The 22447-nt window shown below is 37.9% G+C and overlaps 1 protein-coding gene across 1 annotated transcript in view; it reads left to right on the top strand.

Annotated features, from left to right (window-relative positions):
- Nucleotides 1-22447, top strand: part of LOC129237652 (serine/threonine-protein phosphatase 2B catalytic subunit 3) — a 70297-nt gene that overhangs the window by 42117 nt on the left and 5733 nt on the right. The gene's annotated exons all lie outside the window — the stretch shown is intronic.

Raw genomic sequence — 22447 nt, 5'->3', positions numbered from 1 at the left:
GGTTTGCCATTGCCTGCCGAGAGGCGAATGCTATTAAAAGTTTTTTTTCATTTTGGTGTTTCACCGAAATTCGAACCTACGTTCTCTCTGAACTCCGAATGGTAGTCACGCACCAACCAATTCGGCTGCGGCGGCCGCTTTTTCTTAAATTTTGTGCATCCATTTATTTGCAAATAATAAATGACGCTTAGAAACAATTGAAAAATTGTTTTTTTTCGACATGATCCGTAACTTTTAAAGTAGTTTATAATCTTTTATTTGTGGATATCCTCGCCTTCCCCCCTCATAATATTCTTTAGCCCAATTCGTATATAATTATATAGCTTTCATTTGTAACTGTTTCATTTTAGCATGTCTGTGAAATGATGTTGGATCATCGTGAAAAATCACAAGGGGTCCTCAATTAATAGAAGATATATATGAATGTATGAGGAATGTTGAAGAATGCAATCGTTTAGAGTATGTGGCAACTGTGAAAAGTGTTATCTTTATGAAATTATCGCATTTTGCAATTTGATGAAAAGTAAAGCGAAAAAATGCCTCGCCCAATACGTTTATAGAATTTACTCTCGATCGGCAACCTTTTTCTTCCTCAATCAAACAATACCCCATTTGTCTATTTTGCGGTATTCTTAGCTTTAAAAGCCCATTTTCGCCCTTGCAAAGGGCTTTTCGGACATTGGCTGTAAACCAGTGCAACATATATCGTTTTTCTCCTCTTTCTTCTGGAAACTTTAATCTGGCCGCCAGTGTTTAACTAGAAACGTTGACGCGTGCAAATCTTTCTATTTTATTAAAGTCATTCATTGTACATATTTTCAATCAATTCAATTCAATCGCATTGCAGTTCAATTAATTTCTCTCAATAGATTTTGCTTTCCTATGCCATTGTGAAAATCAAAATTTCATACGGTAGCCAAAGCCATGTTTGAATTTCGCGATGGTGACAAGGAAAATGTCAGGTCAGAGATGTCAAATGGTAAGCTGAGAGCGACTGTAAACAACTCCTCGTAATCGCAGTTACGATTTTTTTGGCGTCGTGTACACTTCTTTCCAACTAAAGAAGAATCATGGCTGCAAGTGTTGGGTTATACTTCAATTAAGGGGGGAAGCTGGTCTAGAATTTTGAAAAAATCGAAAAAATTTTTTTTATCTTAAAAGGTGCTTTAGGGTCTTAGAAATAATATACCAAATGAGGGATGCCAGCAAAAATGTCTAAATGCCCAAATTTTTCATTCGACGGCAGTGCCTCGCAGGTATGCCCCGAACGCTATTTACAACTTTAAACGCGTTTTTCTCGAAATCACTTTTTTTAAACTGGCCGAAGACATAACTCGAACAAATCTTTACCGATTCTTACGAAATTTTGACAATACATTCGAAATACCTTTCTCCGGAGACGTACGTAGGATTTTTTATTTATATTACATAGTTTTTTTTTAATCAACAATTTTATGTCGTTCTTTATAGTGAAAATTGTAACCTTTTGTTCAAACGTGTACCATTTCGCGAAAAAACAAAATATCGAAAAAATCCTACGTACGTCTCTTTCTGTTGTTATATAGAAACTAAAAAAATTTTATTTTTTGATCCAGGACAAAAATAAGGAGTTTAGGTCTTCGGCAATGGACCCACTAGAAAAAAGGCGCCTTAGGAGAACTGCTGGACAGCGGCCATTTTGAAATTAATTCAGACGAAAAATTTTGTATTTGTACCATGAAAGCTATATTATTAAACCTATTTCACAGATTTTCGATTGATTCCTTTGTTGAGTCAAAATAAATTCATAAAATGTGCCCATTTTTGCGCTCTAGACCAGCTTCCCCCCTTAAAAAAAAAAAGAAAAATTAGAAAATTAAAAAAAATTAATAACAAATCAGAAAAAAATATAAAATCATTAAAAAGAAAATCATAAAAAAATTATAAAAAATCATTACAAAACAATTAAAAAAAAAAATCATAAAAAAAATAAAGAATATTGCAATAAAATAAAAAAAAAATAAATTAAAAAATATTACAATAAAAATCATAAAAAAATAAAAAATAAAGGGTTTTCTAATAACAGGTGTTATGAATGAATGGATTGCGCTATCGAGAGATGATTAACGATTTTTTATGGCCGGAATTGGAAGGTATTGATCTGGACAACGTTTATTTTCAACAAGACGGTCCACACAAGCAACGAAACCATTGATCTTTTACGGGAAAGGTTTCCGGATCGTGTTATCTCGAAGAGGTGATCACAATTGGCCACCGAGATCTTGTGATTTGACACCTTTGGAGGCCACGTGAAAGAGAAGGTCTACGCCAATAGCCCAGGTCCGATTCAAGACCTCAAAGATGGAATTCGTGTGGCTATCGAGGACATGGGGCAGCCACTTTGCAATTCGGTTAAGGAAAATTTCATGAAAAGGATATTGTCGGATGAATTGGCGGTAATGAGGAGGCAGGTTTTTTGAGATTTCAGGTATGGAAGACGCAGGCACGAAACCGAGACAATTGGAGGTACATGATGTAACAGACAAAGACCCGACCAGGGCTGTCCAGCCAACAATGATGATGATGAATTGGTCTTAAATATGTTAAAATTTAAATCATTAGACAGAGCTAGCTCAACTATTCTCTGAATACCGTCATGGGAGCCCAATCACCACCTATTGCAGATGAAGAGCTTCAGCTTCACCCAACATATGTCCAGCCTGTGAAGGCACACCGCACGATAATAACCACCTTTTCACATATCTCTTCAAATTCACTCACCTAACACCCCCTCCCTTTGGACCCAACCTATGAAACAGTAAGTTTTCTGGGTCTGTGTGGATATATACTTTATGAGGTTTACACTTCTACCTCATGGTCTTTTGTGCCCTCTATTCATCACAGTACTTCATCCAGATTGAATTGGAGTGTGTCTTTCTTCTGATAGCAGTTGGCCAAAATGTCTCAATCTTCCCCACGCTATAGCGCTACATTCCAGAAGAAGGTTCATTGGAGTCTCCTGAGATTGCTGGCAGAAACGACAAGAGTCCGTAGACCAAATCCCGATCACAGACACATACACAAAAGGCTTTAAAAAAAATATTCACGATAAAACAAACCAAGTCCGTGTATTGCCGCACTCCTTGTGGTACTAAAAATAGGAGAGATCCTAAATTCTGCATCACAATAGCATTGTGGGTAAAAATTCTGAAAAGATGTGAAACAAATTCTAAATAGCCTAAATTATTTTGGGTCAAAATTCAGTATTTACAAAACTATGTAAAAGAAAAATAATGTAAAATTAAATTTATGGGCATTAAATTTCTGTATAAAAATTTTATTTTGGACCACAATTCTGTATTTGTTTACAGTACTGTAAAGAAAATAATGTGCATATGCTATGTTTTCAATGAAAATATTAGTATTTTTTAAAAACTCAGAAAAAAGTGACAGCAATTAGCAATTCAACAATGCTACATATATCGATGTTAAAACACACATACACATACACATGCGCGCCTGTAATTGCCTTCATTGTTATAAGGCAAAATAAGGCCATATACGAGTATTTTGCATTCCAATTACTGCTAACGTACGACAATCGAGGCAAACACGAGGCATCAATATTTGAATATCAATACGGACATACCACTTGCAATAAGGGACTATGATAAAAGGCACAAACGAAATTAATATACAATTAAATTTTTAGTGATTTGAACCGTTCCCGTAATTTGCACTGGTTATTTGAATAATTGCCGCTCTTAATTCACCCCTTCTCTGCTGCCCGCCAAGCAAAAAATTTGTATTTTAAAGCGACTTGATACATAACAAACTGAGCGAGAAGTGGTGAAGGTCAGATGGCTTGTCTTTTGACCGAGTTACGGCGGGATCAAACCCATTTTGCATAGTTTCAGGCGGAACGCCTTGAAAAGCAGTGATATTACATAACATTCTGTCAAAACGAAAACGTGCATAATTGTATTCAAAGGAATATTTTTTTGGTTTTTTTCACCATTGGCTGTAACATTTTGTATTAAAAAGTCTGAGAAATGTCTGATACAGAATTTTGCAGCATACAATTTTTAAATATTTCCTTTCGCAATAAAATATTTTATCAAGTCGAATTTTATAATGAGTAAAGTTTTCCCAATTGGGCGACCCAAAGTTAACTTTGCGATTTATATGTCATTTGGCGACTTTGAGAGTTAGACTGGTGTGAAATATTGTCATGGAAGCGATTACGTTAATTTAAAATTTTCAACGAGGTATTTCTAACCAACTTTTTTGCAGGCCTTTTTACTGGTTGCAATATTTCAGCAGCAATTCTTTCGAATCTTATTAGTTTTTGACAGCAATTAGGAAACTTATTAAGGAAGTTAAAATAAAACTTTAAAATTTCAACAAAGAAATTTATAAAAAAAATTGTATACAATTTAAAAAGAAAATTAACACAATTTTATCAATTTTATATTTTTTTTTCATGTACTTAAAAAAAATTAAAACTCGTTATGGTGAAGGTGATAAAGGCTCACACTGACAGATAACACGCACTGGTTGGAACGCATTTCGAAAATTTTATCAATTTAAATTAATTTAAAATTAAATTATTTATTTATTTATTAAACCAATGAATATACATAATAGATTCTTATAGGCTAAGTGGATATATTTTAAGGTTAATAGACAATAAAAAAAGAGTGTACAATTAAACTATAATATTTATAATAAATACGCAAAGATTTGAATAGGTCATCTTTTGAAAATGAAAAATTGATCTCAACAAATTTAGTGATTTTATTAAACTCAATTAAGGTTCTGGAAATAAGAGCATTCTGAGGATAAAGGGATTTTGAAAGACCAACATAGAAGAACTCCGACCTACGCAGAGCTCTGGCCGGAATATTACAGAAAATCCTCTCAAAAAGCATCGGACAGTCAACAGCCCCACGTATTAAGTCGAAAATGAAGTATAAAGATAGGATTATTCTCCTGCTTTGCAATGATTTTAAGTTGATCAATAAGCATCGCGCTTCATACGTAGGAATAGGATCCGAAAAGCGTAAATTACGCAACGCGAAATCTAAGAATACTTTCTGGATTCGTTCAATTCTAGCAGCATGACACGAATTATACGGAGACCAAATGAAAGATGCATACTCTAGTTTGGAATGGACAAACGCCATATACAAAAGCTTCAGCGTATAAGGATCGGAGAAATCGGAGCTATGACGCCTAACAAAAGCAAGCATGGCGTAAGATTTGGCAATAACTAAATTTATATGACTAGTATAAGTAAGCTTCAAATCAAATATTACATCCACGTCTTTAATTTCACATACACGTGACAAGGGTGTTCTCGAAATATGATAAAAGGAGTCAATAACAGTCGCACGCTTGGAAAAGGTAATTGGAAGCACCTATTTATGTTGAGCCAAAGACGATTATTGATACACCAGTTGCTGAAATTATCTAAATCAATTTGCATCAATTCAGAGTCGAGGGAGCCAGTAATCGTCGAATAAATCTTAACGTCGTCTGCATAAAGATGGAATCTTGCTGTTTAAAAACAAAAAGAATACTACCTTGCGGAACCCCAGAGCAAGCAACGAAAGGAAGAGACCTAACGTGGTCGACGACGACCTAACAATGGCGATTCTGCAAGTAAGATGAGATCCAACTTAAGAAGGCTGAGTGGAAGCTAATGCAGCCTATTTTTTTTATTAGTATTATATGGGAAACCCAATCAAAGGCCTTAGAGAAGACGGTATAAACGGTGTCAACCTGGTGCCCTGATTGGAAGGCAGCGATACAATCATCCGAAAATACAGCTAAATTAGACACTGTTGAGCGGTCCCGAAAAAAGCCATGCTGCTCCTGTAAAAGTACTCGAAGGAGTGGAATACGTAATATTTTAACATCAAAATATTGTAACCAATCCACTTAAAAATTATTTGAGTAAAATTTCTATTAACTTTCCATCTTTAAAGTTTGAGAGATACTATGGACAAAATAAATGCGTTTTTCATTATCTGTTAGAGCTGCTTGTATAGCATAAGCAGCCACATAAAATGCGTTATCTAACCGGAAAACATTAAAGTTTTCTAAATAGATATCTCCGGCGTATTCTCGAGGTGTGGTGATCAAACGGTATCAGACGATGAGTTATATAAAAAGTGCAACGTGCAGCCAATGGCCAACCATATAAAATGGCGAAAGTGGTGGTGGATAGGCCACACACAAAGGAAGTCTGTCGACAAGCTCTTGAATGGAATCCCCAAGGAAAGCGCAAGAGGGGCCAACCTAAGGCTACATGGTGAAGATCGTTACAAAAAGAAGTCGATGAATGCGGAAAATCGTGCAACGCACTAAAATTGCTAAAAAAAGGTTGCCAAAAAATGCTTTATTGCGGCTCTATGCGCTAATGGGAGGTAAAGGAAATTACACTATTGAAGTGAATGAGATATATATACATGTATATATATTAGGCCGGATCGATTTGTGGGGAGGCAAAAAATTCGCCCATTGCTCTGTGAAAATCATATTCTAGGGATCAAAACAAGAAACTTTGCCGAAGGAACCATACCTCTAAAACGAAGTCTGATGTCCCCCAATTTGGGTCCAACTTTTTAGTTTCTTTTCTCATGTGAAGGCCAAAAATGGTGATATTTTGAAATGATTGTAAGGGGAACCCTCCAGGGGAGTTCCAGGGGGTGTGCCACTGGCATGGGTGGATCGGCCGTCCAAAGTAAGTGGGGGTCGGTCATACATTTGGACTCAATTGAAGGACTCTAAATGGGTCAAAGTGGGATTTTTCGTTCGACCCAAATTGGGGGACATCAGAATTCGTTTTAGAGGTATGGTTCCTTCGGCAAAGTCTCTTATTTTGATCCCTAGAATACGATTTTCACAGAGCAATGAGCGATTTTTAAATCGACCCGCCCTAATATATATCCATAATATATCCATTCATTTTAAAGCGTACTTCACTCCAAGCGAAGTAGTAGCAACAAAAAAAGTTGTGACTCAATTTAGCTACAGCGCAGAAGGGCAAAAGTGTTAGTAACAGAGGAGAAAGCAGTCTTTAGAATCCGCTGCAAAATGATAATCGAATTTTCTAGAACTTCAAATAATTTTTATAAAAAATTAACAAAAAGTTAGGCAACTAAAATTACTATATTTTTGTTATTGCACTTTTCCACTATTTTTCTGTTATTACTAATACTACAAGGTGGCACAAAATTAATCACCTATCGAAAGATTTAAAAATTTTGCAAATGGCGTTGTACGTCAATCATATTTGACACTTGGGAACTAGACTGCTGCTACAAAAACAACAACAACAGTATATGAATTGACAAGCAATCGAGCGCGTGAAGGTCAATATAAAGATTTCCATCCCTTTCCATTTTTAATATAAAAGTTATTCAAAAAGAAAATCGGTTGATTAATTTTGCGCCACATTGTATGTACAAAGATTAGGATGAGTAAAATCTATCTGATTTACGTGTATTGTGATTTTTTTTTAATATTTACAATAGAGTTAAAGTTAGTTTTATATTTTTTTGTCAAATATGGTTCATTTTTAATCAAAACCATTTAAATGAAATTTTATACAAAATTTTAAAAAATGTATCATCATTTTTAACCTGAATTTTTAGAAAATTTTCGAGTACGCAGTAATACATGGCATATATAATTTTAATAAAAGCGCGTAAAGGTCAATATAAAGATTCCCATCACTCAAAATCTTTTATAATTTTTTTAGTAAAAAATATAGGTATTAAAAAAAAAAATTAAAAAAAAATTGGATGATTAATTTTGCGCATGCAGAAAGATTAGGTTGAGTATAATCACATACATATGCGTGTATTGTGATTTTTTTTTCAACACTTAAAATGTTTTTCGAGTTAAAATTTGTTTTTTTTTCTTTAAATAGTGCTTTAACCATTTAAATAAAGGTTTATACAAAATTTAGAACTTTTTTTTAATTTTTCCAAATTTTGACAATTTTTAATCTGAAATTTTAGAAAATTTTTGAGTACGCAGCAACGTGGCATATAATATACAATTTTAATAAAATGAGTGCAAATGTTTCCCGGCTAAAAAATTGCTTGGAGTTTTAATAATTTATTTTCTGACGGGTTTTTCCACTTCATTCCATATAAAAACGAATATATTGTGGAAGAAAATGCGCAAGATCGTTTGAAAACAAACAAAAAAATTAAGACGAATCAACTCCAGTTTTTATAAAATGACCTTGTTGTATAAAAAAAGACGCCACAGCGGTTTAAGAAAATCAACTTGATTATTTAGCCGTTTAAGGGGGTCTTCTACCGTCGCGCCTTAATCTCGGGCCTATTTTTGGGAATTAATTACAAAGCAACCACTTGAGATAATGAAATCAGATTTTTTTTATTTAATTTGCACAAGTTTGCACTATTTAAAAATATATTTTTCAAATCGAATTCTTTGGCCCTGTGTCCTTGAACCGTCCTCGAGGTTGCCCTTGTAAAAATGTCCTAGGCGACTTTGTGGCACGCGATCGACCATTTTACTTATCTGAAATCAAAAAAATTTTTTTTTATCATAAAGTGTAGCGTTGGCTATGTTTTCCCAGTGGCGATTTTAAATATTTTGAAATTTGTAAAAAATGCGTGATTTTAAAAAAAAAGTTTGAAAATTTCCTCTTTTTTTTACACTTTAGAGGCCCGCAAAATTAAACTAATCAAAAATTGAAAAAAGTGGTCTGGGAAAACATAGCGAGATGTTCACTGAATAACTGGAAAAAAGATGGAATGAATTCGACAAATATTTATAGTAGATGTGTGACCAGAAAGTTGAAAAAAGTCAACTTTCGGGAAAAGGCGTTTAAAGATACAGAAACGCTCGAAAATGCCACGCGCATGCATGTATTCTCCCCGAAATGCTCATGAAGGAACATGTTTTTCATAAAACCCTCTTTATAGCATACTCTTAACATTAGTAGCTTTTAAAAAATCTAAAAAAAAAAAATCGATTTTTTCAAACCGTGACGGTAGAAGACCCCCTTAAGACATACATTTTCTTCTTTGGAGTTATTTGAAAGAAAAGGTGTAAGTCGATAAGCCAACAACTATTCAAGAGCTAAAGGATGAGATAAATCGGCACATTAACGGCATAGAACCTCAATTATGCCTCAGCGTCATCGAAAATTTGGACCATCGGGTGGAGGTGTGCCGCCGAGGCCGCGGCAGACATTTGCCGATATTTTGTTCCATACGTAATTAAGCCATACCAATATTATCAAAATACAGAGAAATAACAATAATTTCCTAAAAAAAATGTGTTTTATTCAAAATCAACACCGGCCCTTAAAACTTAACCACTTAACCACAAAATTCTAACTCAAAAAACATTGTACATATTAAAAAAAAAAAAATACGCTGCACTCAGTTACGCTCGCCACTGTACATATGAAAATACTTTTAAGAAAAATTATGGAAACTACAGCGAAATTCACACTTTTCGTCCACAAATAGTTCCTGTGTATGTATGTATGTATGTATGCATAATGTATTCATTGTTTTTGTCAAAGCGAACGCACTCGCGCCGTTAAAATTTGTGTACCATTGTATTTATTTTCCCGCTTGTTTACTTGGTCATATGCACATATGTACGTATGTATGTATGTAGGTGTGTACACATGTTTGTTCATATTTGTATGCTCGTTTTGTTTTTACACCGCATTCTGCGCCAAGCAAAAGTAAATTAGGAAAAAATATTTATCTTGCACCTTTTATGTCTACGCCCCAAATACATACATATGTATGTACATATGCGCTTACTGTGTGCATACACTGTGTTTTCGTTTTCTTTTTCGTACATTTTTTGCATGCACTGTATGTGCGTATGTATGTATGCTACTTTTGTATTGTAAATTGCAAATTCTAGGTTGCATCTTTTGTGGCAGCCTTTGGGGAACACAGGTGGGTACATGCATACCTACACACACACACACACACATACATACATATGCATCGAACAATGGCGTTGCCCAGAAACTAACATTAAAAATAAAAATTCAAATTTTAAAAACTAGACAACAGTAAAAATAATAGAATTGAGGAAAAATCACATTTGTTTGCGAGAAATATGCAAAACAACTGATACTTTTATATCAACTCATCAGCGAGCCACATGTCGTATAAGTAATATGCCCATACACATCCATTCACACACACACACACACTCATATCACACGTAGAACACATTAAATGCGGGTGCAAACGCGAACGGTGCCAAATGCACGGTTGTTTGAACTAAATGCAAACACATACATATATACATAAATACATTCATACATATGAGAACAGGTATTAATGGGTAGATGGGTAGATGTGTATATTTGTATTTATTAGACAGTTGCCCAGCAAACACAGTTTAGAACATTTGAGAATGTCGGATTTCAAAATTATTGGGTAAGGCAATAAGTTTCCGTCTTTCTTTTGCCAAAGTTACGAATTATTTAAACAATTAAATAATCCATGATATTAAGTCAAGTGTGTGCCATTATAAGCTACAGGGTTGCTCATATTCGACGTGTTTTTTGGGCCCATTCCAATCGACGAGGCTTGTCCGCAGGCAACAATCTTTGCGTCAATTGAATCTTATACGGGAATAAATGCAAATCAATGGGGATAATTCGTTGTAAAGTGGTCCGAGCAATGCCCAACTGCTGAGAACGGCGATTTTGGGATGTCCTTGGCGACGTCTTAACACTGGCCCGTACAAGAGCAATTTGGCCTCTTTGGATTAGAAAGAGCATTACCAGTCGAAAACCTTTCGTACAAACGTTTAATGGTGTTCTTAGAAGGCGCACTTTTCACATTATTTAATTTTTTACACGCACGTTGAGTTTTCACAATTGACTTCTTTTGTTGAATGTAAATTTCAACAATTTGGGAGCGCTCGCGTGGCGTGTACTGTTCCATGGTAAAAATCTGCTTGGACTGACGCTTCCAATGCGGTATGTCATTAAGCGATCTGACGTCTCTGCCAAAAGATACAGGGTTGCCAGATGGGTCCGTCGAATATTGAAAACCCTGTACAACTTTACTCCGTCTTTCAGGCAGCATACGAATTCCTGTGACAAAAAATTCGAGTTCTTTTGACTTCATCCATTCATTGAGCCAGTTTGCGATGCTCTCGTAAGAAGTGAACCGCTCCCAATCAGGGCTGACTGCTTTGATCGGAACAGATGGTAATCCGAAGGTGCAATGTCTGGGGAATACGTCGGGTGGGGCAAGGTTCCCTCAGTCACTCTAAATAGTCTCTGGACCGATTTAGCAACGTGTGGCCTGGCGTTGACATGCAGCAAAATCAGTTTGGGTGGTGGGCCAGAGCTTGCTCACACCAAAGGTGAAGCTGCAGGACTTCAAATGCTCTTCCCATTTGTTCCGCTTGTGTTGAGTTACTAGTTGCCGGATCTCCGAATTGAGATTCTTTATCATAGGATCCCCGGGATCGGCCTGGCGTAGGAGATCACGCTCGTTCGCCAGGAGGACAGCTGCTTCGGCTGGGCAATTGGGACGTATGTCCCGGATTCTTCCAGCTGGTATGAAGCGAGCCGTGGCGGCTGTGATCACTTTGCGGAATGCGCGTTCACCTGCGCGCACATCGCTGGGAATGGGGAGAGCGGCGAAGATGTCTTCAGTAAATTCCGCGAATCTAGTCCAATCAACTTTGTTGAAGTTGATATATGACCGGTGATCCGCGGAAACAAAGTCGGCAGGTTTCTCGATCTAGATGATAATGGGCAAGTGGTCTGATGCAAGCGATAGACCAAACCTGCACTAGCAATTGTGATGTCAGGCGAGCTGCTGCAATTGCCCACTACCCTGGTGGGGGCGTCGTCGTTCACAGTGCTGACTATCGAATCGTCTATCTGCTCTGCCAATAGCTGTCCCCTACGTTTATTCGGCAGGCTTGAATGCCAAAGATCGTGATGCGCATTAAAGTCACCTACTAACAATCGGTTTTCACCCCTGATGAGCTCACCAATATCAGGGTGATATCCTGTCAGGCAGCAGGTGACAGGGCGTATGTATACATTATAAATTTCGAGCTCAGCATCGCCTGACCGGACAGCAATCCCTTGACATTCTAAGGTGCTGTCCCTGCGGTCGATGCCTTCATTGATGAGACGATACTGCACTGTATGGTGGACTATGAACGCTAGGCCCCCACCGTTGTCTCGCTCGCGATCCTTTCTGTGCACGTTGTAGCCGTCCCTGGTAATCAGGGAGGAGCTAGCGTGCAGTTTTGTCTCTTGGACCGCAGCTATCTTGATGCCATGTCGGCTCACGAAATCGACTATCTCGTCAATCTTGCTCGTAAGTCAGTTGCACTTAAATTGTAAAAGTCTAAACTCCTCGGGAGTATGGTCGTAACTCGGGGGGTGAGGGACGCGTGGTGTTGTCTGCGTTGGTCCTGCTGTGCGTTCCGCAAAAGTTGTTGTGGTCTAACGTTGACGGGCGGCCGCGCCACAGGGGGCGGTTGCGGGTGCAGAGCTCTGCAGCAGGGGACAACGAAGTCGCGTGTCCACTCACGGGTGGTGTGCAGGCCAGATCACCTCCGAAAGTGGCACCAGCCATTGCAAGAATTGCACTGGACTGTTGTCAGGTTTCGAGGAACTCTAGACTGTGCGGGGGACCAAGAGCTGCTGGTTTGTCCCCGCACTGGATTGTGGGTCAGTAAGGGAGTTGTGTTGCGCCTGAGGGCTCTTTACCGTTAAGGTATGGTTGGTGACGGCAGTTTCACGTGCCGGCACTGAGGACGGTATCGCCGTTGAGGCAGGGGCCGCCTGATGGCGGGAGCAACACGTGGCCACTTACCTTGTGGACCACTCCCTGTGAGTCTTAAGGCCTGAACAGGTGTTAAGATGGCACCACAGGTTGCACTTATGGCACCTAACCGAGGTGGAGTTCGGGTGGAGCCGGATTGCAGGATTGCTCCTGTGACGAGAGGTTGGGGGTAGGATACGGTACACTAGACATGGTTAGTTTACTGGGGCGGTAGCCCTTGGTCGAGAAAACCGCGAGTCATACCGGTAACGTAGAACCGGCTGTCATGTGAATGCATGGCATACAAACGTACATATCGCCTGAGAAAATAATATCAAGGAGTTAAATCGCATGAATGAATTAGCCAGTGATTCCGCTGGCCCCTAAAGCACATCTAACGTTGACTTTTTCTGGATGAAAAGAGTGTTTCAACAATGGATTAGCAGCGCGAAATTAACTATGTTTTTCAAATTAAATTTGAAAAATTTGGTGAATTGTCAAGGCAAACTAACCTCAAAACAACCGAAAGCTGCCAAATCGGAAGTGTTTCCATTTATAATTTTCTTTTTTTTCTTTGTTCACTCCTCTCGGGAGCATAGGGCATCGACAATACTCAGTCTTGCGTTGGTTTCGTTAATCTATTTTGATTTCTGACAGGGTAGGTGATTAGTCTGCCGCTACCAGTCCTAAGTAGTGAGAATGCCCGCCTGTCGTTGCTTAGGAACAACGCCTTCCTAGTGCTTGGAGCGCCATCTGTGTTTCACATTTTTCTGCCAGAAGGATCGCACAGATGATTGAGGACTTCGCTAAATTTCTGTGTGTCTGCGCTATTACCGCGGTTGCCCGCTTCCTCTTGTTCGAGGCACTGATGCAATGTGTAACTGATCGAGAGGATAAGTTTTTGGGGTTGGGAAATGAGAGTTTTTTTGTTTGTTTTTAGAAAGAGGGAAAGTGGGTAAATTTGGGAAAGTGCTTTACGTGGGATTCACACCTACAACTGCTGGGATGGCAGGCTAGTGCACTTACGCTCGACTACCGAGGCAGCTATTGCCATTTATAAATTGATATACCTTTTTTTTACAAATTTAAAATTCTCCGCCTCGAAAATTTTATTATTAATTTATAAAAATTTCTTTGATCAAAATTTGAAAACACTAAAGTGCAAAAAAAAACTCATACAGGGTTGGCCATATTAAACTGACCCATGTGATTATTAAAAAAATATGGAAAAAGAAACATTTTTTTGTGTTTCATTGTGAAAAACATTTAATTTAGTTCAAGGAGATTCGTTTACATCACTTTTTGAATATATCGCGCAAGTGGTCGCCCTTAGCTCGTATAGCGTAATGTGCCCGTTTTTCGGCGTTTTCCATAGTTTTGGCCAGCGTCTCGGCCGATATGGCGGCTATTTCCCGTCGGATATTGGCCTTAAGTGCGCCTAGTGTCTTTGGCTTGTTGACGTAAACCTTAGATTTCAAATAGCCCCAAAGAAAAAAGTCCGGTGGCGTCAAATCCGGTGATCGTGGCGGCCAGTCAAAATCGCCGCTTTTTGATATCAAACGGCCAGGGAACAAAGTCTTCAATAAGTTGACGGTGGCTCGTGCTGTGTGTGGTGGTGCTGAAACCAGAAGTGCTCCATACCATTTTCACGAACAATCGGCATCACAAAATCGGTTATCATGGCCCGATAACGCTCTTGATTGACGGTCAATGGTTGGTGTTGACCATTTTCAAAGAAGAACGGCCCAATGACCATATCAGCGCAAATGCCACACCAGACTGTAACTTTTTGGTCGTGGAGAGGTACCTCTTCAATAATTTGAGGGTTTTCAGTGGCGTAGAAACGGCAATTTTGCTTATTTACGGTTCCGTTCAAGGAGAAATGGGCCTCATCACTCATAATGATTTGATGCCAAAAATCCTCATCAGTTTGGACCATTCGGACAACAAAATTGGCATATTCCAAGCGACGAGGCTTGTCGGCCGGCAACAGTTGTTGATTTAGTTGTATTTTGTACGGGAATATCCCCAAATCCAAACGAATGATACGTCGTAGAGTGGTCCGAGGGATGTCCAACTGAGCAGAACGACGATTACCTGACGTTCGCGGCGATGACTCGATACTGGCTCGTACGGCCGCGATATTTTCGTTAGATCGTCTTGGCCGCTTTTTATTTGGACGTCGGGTATTAGCCACAGTGCCGGAAGACAAAAATCTTTTGTGCATTTGCTTGATTGCGTTCTTTGACGGCGCACTTTTCACTTTATTTTTTTTTCTCCACGCACGTTGCGATTTTACAATCGAGAAGGAATTTTGAATGTACAGCTGAACAATTTCAGCGCGTTCTATTGGGGTGTACTGTTTCATGGTATAAATCTCCTTCGACTGACGCTTCCAACGCGGTATGTCATTAGCTGATCTGAAATTACAGTAAAAAGTTATAGGGTTACTCAATGGGTCAGTTTAATATGGCCAACCCTGTACTTTCTTCTGTAAATGTGGTGCACTTAACGGCTGCTTTTCTGTTCCGTTGTGGGTGGTTTTCCTAAAATTAGAACAGGCGACGCGATATCACTCGTAAAAATCGGACATCAAACAAAAAGGTGATATGAAAAATGTCAATTTGGCGATTTTACAGTGCGCTGAAAAAATATTTCTTTTATGTGTTCCTGAAATACTTCAAAAAACTCAATTTAAACATTTTAATTTCTTTTTTTTTTTGTTCCGTTTTAATGATTGCAATTTTTTGACTTTGTTTTGTGTTGCGGTTTAATGCATATTTGTATGTAAATACATAGCAAATCTTGCTGTTTGCTGGGTGTGTATTTTCCTACAAATATGTCTTCATGTGTGTGTGTGTGTGTGTGTGAAAATCTGTGGCAGCAAATCGTTCATTCATTACGTTGTAAATTAATTGAAATAATTTACTTTGGCCTGTGCAAATGAATATGCAAGCAAGTTTCATTTCTCCTCCCCCTCTCGTGCAGCTGCGAACAATTGAGACTACGAATTTTAAAGAGGATTTGAGGGATTAAAACACAATAGCCCGTGACACCACCATAGCCAGTGGAAGTATGCCGCTTTCGCAATGCATTGGCAACCACTTAATGAGTGAATTGCAAGCATTTGTGCACGGCACTGCAAGTGATCTCGCCTAATTGCTCGCAGATTTATTAAGCGAAGAAATATTTCGAATTGCCATTATTAGAGAAATTATTTTTAATCATTGTTTATGTTAGTATCGAATTCGCAATAGGCAAGCGCCTACTGTGGCTGGCGCATATTAATTTTACAATTATATTTTATTTTCTAAATTCTATGGGCCGCGATAGTGAATTTCAATTAAATAAAAATTGCAGCAAAGCTATTACAATTACACAAGTATTTATTTGCATATATGTACATTTACGGACATGAACCTTGGCGCACCATGAAAATTACACTTTTTGCTACATTAGCTTTCATTTAGCCCATATTTGTCTAATCTTTTTTAGTTAATAGCTATGGGAAATAGCTTATTAAAGTCAATTCATTGCATTTAATTTATTCGAGACATTAGAACAGTTAAGGGTCAGTTATGGATTTTATTAGTACGGCAAATGCAATAATACAACCCCTAATACCTCTACAAAAATAAAAAAAGGAAATTATTAGTCCCAATCCCATGTCGATGGTCGTTCGTGTCCGGCCCGTTTTTTATGAAACTACTGCCCGATGCATATTTCATACCATTTGCTTATGATAAAATATTATTAAAATAAAAACATTTTAAAATTCTCTTCGAATATGCTTAGTTAAGGGGGAAGCCTGGTTTATAAGGTCAAAAAAAGCAATTTTTTTTTCATTTTAAGCGATTCCCAATATATTTCAGAATATTCACACAAAAGTTACAGAGCCTAATTCTCAATATTTCCGTAGATACAAAGCCAAAGGTAGGCGAGCGTTAGGTAGTTACGCTGTGACCGGATAGCTATAGTACAAACTTTATCTTCTTTTCTCGACTTTTCATTTTTATGATTTCTTTGAATTGGCGTACATGAATGAAAAAAAACTAATGAACCTTTTGAAATGAATCATAGCTTGTTCCCTTCAGTATTAAATTATCTTCTATTTGAACTAACAAAATAGATAAAAAAAAAATTTAAAGATTTTTATACCAAGTTGAAGTGAATTTTTTTTTTAGAAAGGCATTTTTTTCTTTAAAACCTCCAAAAAGTTGAAATTTTGGAATTTCTCTCAGTTTTCTTAGTTCATCTAGAACAAAAAATCATGATAATTAGAAATCCATTTGAATTTTTTGCTTTAGATAATAATTACGAGCTGTATCTTGTACGCCAGTTGGAAACTCCAGCGTTGCAGCGCTCTACTAATTTCTATGTTAAACATTTTTTTCAACTTATTTTAACCAGTACAAAAATTTTATATACTTCTTAAATGTTCATTAAAAGATAGAAAAAACTTTGCAGTGCTAAATTAATTTTTTCCTTAAAAAAAAAATAGCAAAGAGATGCAATTTTTAGACCTCATAAACCAGGCTCCCCCCTTAAAGCTTAGAAGATGCCTTATGCATTTTTTCAAATTTTCTGTTGGCGTTATATAGTAGAAATAAGCGCCGACCCATCGACATGGGATTAAGGTGCCAAATGGAACGACATGGGATTAGGGTTAAATTGAAATTACAAAAATTAGTAAGATATATAAAATCAATCATTAGATAGTTCCATCATAGAAATATATAAATCATAAAAATACATAATTCATCGAAATAGACAAATCATAAAAATAGATAAATCAAAGTTCCAGACTTTGTATGAAATTCAAAAAAATTATAAAACGTTCAACACTTTAATCAGAATTTCTAGAAGCTTTCTAAGTATACAGTTTTGTAGTCCATTCAATTTCAGTATAATAAAGTGCAAGTTTGAAGTCGCTCAAAAATCGCGTTGATTTTTAACAATTTTTCTTGCACAGAATGCTGAGCATTTTCTTCCATATACAAGAACTGGCACTCGAAGTGTAAACAACTTCAGACCGCTCGCGCAGCTGATGCACCATTACGCGTTACAATGATACTGGTAACATCTCAAAACGTCATGGAGGTGGTCATCAAAAGGCTGCAACGTCACGTGAAATGGTTCAAAAAGTGGAAAAGCGACTTGTCCCCGACGAAGTGCCATTCAAATGGCGAAAGAACTGAAAATATCTGAGCATAGCATCCGCCGCATACAGAAAAATGATCTCAAAGTCAAGCCTTACAAGATCCAAAAGGCGCATGATTTCACGTCAAAGCAGCAACAAGTCAGACTTGAAAGAGCAAAGGAGTTGCTTCGCTTGACCGAAAGCGGTCATTCTGGAGATTTCTTTGAAGCCGTGGGCAGACAAACATTTCGGTGGCAGACAATGGATGTTTCAACAAGTCTCGGCGTCATCTCACAAAGCTCGAGTGAGTCAAGGATGGCTATAAAACAACGAGCTTCATAACGTCCACACAATGGCTCTTAAATTCACCAGACGCGAGTCCGATGGATTATTGTCTATGGGCTATTTCGGAGAGCAAGGATTGAACCAAAAGATTCACCAGTCTCGAGGCGCTGAAAAAAGTCATTGTCCGCGAGTGGGCCAGTATACCTGGAAGTGACATTTGGACAGCTTGCAATTAATTTCTGGACCGCTTCAAGGCCATAGTCAAGGCAAAAGGTGGTCATATCGGGCGAAAGTAAATTGATTCTTAATTTTTTGTCTTATTTTCACATATTTTTTACTTTGAATTGAATAAAAGTAATTTTCCAAACTAAATGTATGGCCTTTTTGATTGGTACTTTAGCACAAATTCTGATTAAAAACTGGAAAAATTTGATGGCAATTTTTTAATTTTTTGTGAATTTTGTACAATTTGATTAATTAATTTTAAAATTAAAAAAATGTTTTTCCAAGAATTAACAAAAAAAAGATAGCATGAAAATAATGCGAATATTTTATAAAATAAAGCACTTAATTATGAGAGCACGAGTATACATATATATAGGGTGGTCCGGTGGCAGGATTAGGAATTAAAATCTAAATTTAAAAAAATTACTAGTCATAAAAGTTTAAGACTAGTGCGGATTTTATTTTTTAATTTTTTTATTAGTTTAATTCTTTTATTTATTAATTTAATTAATAATAAGATAAAAAAATTAATAATTTCATCTAAATGTGTACTTTGGATATGTTCTTAGAATCTGACCTCCGTACTTCGGGATGTCGGGATGCCATTAAACTCGCGAATGATATTTGCTTTTAGCTGCTGAGTTGATTGGCTGGGTGTGTTTTTCATAGACTTTACTTTTGAATTACACGCATAGAAAAGAGGCCATAGCGGAAAGATCGGACGACCTGGGTATCCTGGTCACCCGCTTATCAGTTTGTTAGGGAAGAAATCACGCAGTATCGCTACGGACTCTCCGGGCGTGGCGCCATCTTGTTGAAACCATCAAGGAAGGATGTTCTCTCATTATTGGCACACCATAATCGTTCAGCACGCGCCGATAAGAGAAACCGTTCACAGAAAAAAAATGGAGGGTTCTATCCTTTAGGTGGCCAACAACAGCTATTTCCCTCCCGACTGTCGGTTTTACGTTACCGAAACGACCCGGATTTATTATATATCCGGCCAAGAACTCACTCCAGCAGCACTCCCAAACATGTATGGGGAATAATTTGCTTCTACAACAAAAATAACAGTAATTTTGCTTATTTTTTTTTTTTTTTTATTATTTTACATTGCGACTAGTTACAAAGAAAAATTTTATTAACTAACGAGCAATTTGTTTAGAATTTAGAAAATAAGGTATATACAACAGTTAACGCTAAGGTGTGGTTAGTACATTAAGTCTTTGGGCTTTCTGCGTTTCAGTCTTCTTCTCCAATTAGCTGGATTAGCGAGAATAGTGGCCTCCGTATTGACGTGGTTTTTTAACCTTTCATCATGGGTGTCTGCCACCGAGTCAATATTTAGATCGCGTTCAAGATCGGAGCTACGGATATACCACGGAGCACCGACTGCACATTTAATAATTTTGTTTTGGAGCCTTTGTATAGATTGAATGTTACTTTGGCTGGAGCAGCCCCTTAACTGTGCGCCGTAGGACCATACAGGCTTCAGAATTTGTTTGTATATAATCATTTTATTATTGGTGAATAGTGCTGATTCCTTTCTCATAAGCCAATACATATTTCTGTATTTTAATTCCATTTCATCTTTCTTTTTCTTTACATGGGATTTCCATCTTAGCTTGGCGTCTAGAGTCATGCCCAGATACTTTGCAGTATTTGAGTATGGAACCTGTCTACCATTTAAAATATTGGAACATATTTGATTTTGTTTTGGGTGAAATTTATATGCACAGACTTGCTTCATTTAATTTAATATGGCATTTATTGGTCCAGTCATATATTTCATTTATGGCTAATTGTAATTGTGATGTCGATGTGTTTTCCGATATTCGTCAATACAGCAATAATATTGTTCGGGAGCTGTTTCAATATTTCAGCAGTAATGAGGTCGTAGCCTGGCGATTTTTTTATCTTTAGATATGAAATTTCTTCTAATATTTCGTCTTGTGAAACCGGAGGGATATCATTTATAGCATTGCTATAGCCGTCGTGAGCCATATCATCAGCCATTACCGATCCATATGGTGTGAACGTCTCCTCGAGGTAGTTTGCGAATGTATCTGCTTTTTGTTTATTGGTTTTGGCCCACTTATTGCCATGTATCTTGATGGGTGCGTTCTGAGATAACGGTTGTTTTAATTTTTTAGTACATTTCCACAGTGAATAATTTGTCTTCCGTTCATTTGTTAATTCTTGCAGGTATTTTGTGAATGAACTGTTTTTGTACGCTTTAATTAAGAATTCGATTTAAATGAAAATGGGCTTCACCACTCCAAAAGGTACCTCCAGCGCTCCAACTTTGTCTCGCAGAAATGCTTACGCAAATTGTAATCGTTAGGCTTAAAATTGTTCCATGCAATCCCACTTTTCAGATCAATTTTTTTCACTCTTTTGGTATCCCTTTTATCAACTTTTCGACAGTGCGGCCAATGACCTGCTTTGTGGTTCTGTGTCGTTTTAAGCAGAAATCTTGAGATCGGAAAAAAATTCGTCTACTTTTTATGTCTTAAGACTAAATATCCATCCGTGCTTTGCCGTTCCAATCTTCTCTCACTCTCTATGAGTTAGTTTGCTTTCAAAACAGCCAGCCCAAATTAAAGTGCCCAAGTGCGCGGGTATATAAAGTTCTCAAGCTCAAGAAAAACTGTAGAGCATCTAGGACCCCTAGCATTTTAAGAAGTAGATGTCCTGCGTTATTCAAAACGCGATTAAAATATCTGGAGGCACGACAATTTGATGCACTACAAGAAATATCAGCACCAAGTTAGAAATATCTCCTCAAAATCGCACTAGAAACGGGCGCAATGCGGGTAGACTATCTCACCAGACTTCTCGCTTTTCCACAGAGAGGAATATCCAGCTTTCTCCCACTCAAGCCACGGCGACGCTCTTTTCCACCTGAATGAAGGAGGTCAAACTACAGCTAAAGGTTTTTGTTGTTCTTGTTGTTGTTGTAGCAGCATAAACATTCCCCATCCATATACGAGGAATATCGCTGAGGAGACAGTCCTTGGCCGGGTTGTTCCGCTTACATAGAACCGACTGTCGTGGGAACAGCTAATTCTGACCAATGCCGACAGTAAACAACCCCAAAATTTTGGGCGTCACCTTTGATAGTTTGGTCTCCTTTTCTGCGAATACAACCACAATTGCTATTAAAATCCAAAACCACAAAAAAGCCTTCAAATCGCTTGCCACCAGGACTTGGCCGGCTGGTTATAAGTTACGCTTCACTTCTCTGGTTGTTGTTGTAGCAGCAAAAAAATTCCCTATATATGAACGGGGAATGCTGCAGGAATAACACTCCTTGGCCGGCTATAAATCTGGATCGTTCCGACTGCCGTGGACTGCCTGTCCGGTTGCTTGCTACCAGCGATTCGCAGTGAACGAAGTTGCAAACTTGTCAAAATACTGCTATCAGGACAGCCAAGGGATGTTTCCTGATGCCCCCCTGGAACACCTACACAATGAGGCATCAATACTCCCTGTTAAGGAGCACAACAAAATGCTCAGCAAGCAGTTTCTTCTAGGTTGCTACCGTAGGTACGTCAGGAGACATCTCCTAAACTATACTGACGAGATCCAGGACAAAATATATTTACAACTCTTGCACCGGACAGTATGCAGACAAACACTAAACGACATTCATTGGGAGGACTTTACCACCCTCTTAAGCTTCTGACCCCTAAAGACCATTATCGGAGTCCAACCACCACCTATTGCAGACGAAGAGCTTCAGTTGCCTCGCGAGACTGGCGTAACTTTGGCCCAATTGTGTTGTGGATTTTGTAGCAGACTAAACTCCTACCTATCCAGAATCGACCCCGACATGCCCAATATGTGTTCAGCATGTGAAGGTATACCCCACGACACTAACCACCTATTCACATGCCCTGTCAAACCTACTCACCTAACACCCATCTTCCTCTAGACCCAACCTGTCAAAATAGCACGTTTTCTGAGTCTTTGTAGATAGATACAGATAGAT

This window comes from Anastrepha obliqua, chromosome 2 (genome assembly GCF_027943255.1).
Source record: "Anastrepha obliqua isolate idAnaObli1 chromosome 2, idAnaObli1_1.0, whole genome shotgun sequence".
NCBI lineage: Eukaryota > Metazoa > Arthropoda > Insecta > Diptera > Tephritidae > Anastrepha > Anastrepha obliqua.
This window is presented reverse-complemented; position numbering and strand designations above follow the sequence as displayed.